Source organism: Lynx rufus, unplaced genomic scaffold, assembly GCF_022079265.1.
Source record: "Lynx rufus isolate CCGP_SWC_20201006 ecotype Redwood Valley unplaced genomic scaffold, mLynRuf1.p SCAF_7, whole genome shotgun sequence".
Taxonomy (NCBI): domain Eukaryota; kingdom Metazoa; phylum Chordata; class Mammalia; order Carnivora; family Felidae; genus Lynx; species Lynx rufus.
Window position 1 is genome coordinate 119129055 of NW_025814889.1, and position 2046 is coordinate 119131100.

The following is a 2046-nucleotide window of genomic DNA, read 5'->3' on the forward strand; positions in this document are numbered from 1 at the left end:
GCCCTGCATCAGGATCTGTGCTGACAGCTCAGAGCCTGAAGCCTGCTTCGGATTCTGTGTCTCCCTCTCCCTCTGCCCATCCCCCGCTCATGCTCTATGACTCTCTCTCTCTCTCTCTCTCTCTCTCTCTCTCTCTCTCAAAAATAAATATTGACAAAATTTAAAAATAAGTAAATAAACAAAATAAAAAAATAAATGCTAAATTATCATTCAATGAGTTATTTGCTGCTGTTCCTTTTCTGCCCTTTCTTGTTGGTGAATTGTATCTTGGGCCACTTGCTGCATTTTCTTCAGTTTTTCCAGGCTCAGAAATTTTAAGGGTTAAAGTTTGGGTTTACACAGCACCATTGCAGTTATATCTTCCACAGACAACTTGATTTGGAAGAATTTTCTGGAACATTGACTTCAATTCGCCATATCTGAATTGCTGGATACAGCTAAGTTTTTTCCTGAAATTTCTCCTGGTCTTTTTCATGGGAACGTTAGGCATCCAACCTGGTGTTACCAAGATGACTGACAGTTCTTGACTCAAGCTTACAAGAAGAAACATTCATCTCTTCCCAGGTGGCTCCAGTTTTGTTTTGTTTTTTAATTATTTTTTAATGTTTATTTATTTTTGAGACAGAGAGAGACAGAGCATGAACAGGGGAGGGTCAGAGAGAGGGACACACAGAATCTGAAGCAGGCTCCAGGCTCCAAGCTGTCAGCACAGAGCCCCACGCGGGGCTTGAACTCACAGACCATGAGATCATGACCTGAGCCGAAGTCGGATGCTCAACCAACTGAGCCACCCAGGCGCCCCAGCTCCAGTTTTTCATATGCTTTGTTTCCCTATTCTCTCTTTACCATTTTCCCTTTCTTTGTTTAGTCTCCCTCCAATATGGATTTGACCTGAATTATTCCAGTAACTACATTTTCCTTCTATTTCACATTTGCTCTATAGACCAAACTTCAATATATTTCTTTTCCATTCACTGTATTCTGGATTTTTTTTCTCTTACACCATAAGTTAAGGGACAACCTGGGAAAGTTTGAATTACAAGTAGCCAATTGGCTTATCTACCTCATCTATACTTATTATTTTTATTCACACAAATAGGGCACCAAAATTCTCTGGGAAATCAGCTGTGTACTGTCCAGGTACAAGAAAGAAGTTGTGTAAGATTCCCTGAGAGATTTAAAGCTATCATCATGGTAACTTAGAAATAACCAACTGCAACTGTTCCATGGAGGCCCAAGACTCAGTTAATTACCACTGCTAAATTAATCCAAGAGACTCTAACCAAATGCCCAACTGAGTTGTAAAAATAATCACTAAATAACCAAAAGGCCTTCCAGAAGACAAGAGAGCATCACTTGGACCTGCCTATAATAGCAGAGGCTGAATTTCTCCTTTCTGGTTTTCTTCTAGTTCACCGGAAAGCTGGTTATCCCTAAGGAGAAATGGAAGGAAAAGGATTTCTGACCACAGGATCATCACCCAAAAATGAGGCTCTCCTTAGAGAGTGAGCCACACTTCCTGGAGAAAACACAGCAGCCCATGAATCATGAAATAGAAAAATCTGCAGGCTAACTGATGACTTGGCCTCAGAAAGAAAAGGAATCATGGGTATTCACCCTGGCCTGGCAAAATGTATGAAGCTTTCCTGACAAAGCTAAAAGTAGAATTTAATGTCCAGAAATGCAAAACAATTCTTAAAAATGCAAAATATAGACATGATCTGAGTTCAAATTCTGACTTGCCATTTACTAGATGTGTCATCTTGCTGAGCTTATCTAAGCCTCAGTGTGCTTATCTGTAAGTGGGAGTAATCATAGAATTGTAGTAAGGATTAAATAAAATCATCTAAATTAAGTACTTAATTAAATAAGTTGCACATGGTACATGCTCTTAAAATGTCATGACTGACTATTATGTATGAAAGATCCTTTTAACAATGATCCCATGCACCAACCACTCCCAAATTGTGCTGAGAAATTTGGAAAACAACTGTATCATCAGAAAAAGCCTTGGGTTTTAAGATACTTCTCAAGGACTGGTCAAAA

The 2046-nt window shown here is 39.3% G+C and overlaps 1 pseudogene; it reads right to left on the bottom strand.

The window, feature by feature from the left end:
- Positions 1-210: 210 nt before the first annotated feature.
- Positions 211-475, bottom strand: LOC124501984 (BBSome-interacting protein 1-like; annotated as a pseudogene).
- Positions 476-2046: the final 1571 nt, after the last annotated feature.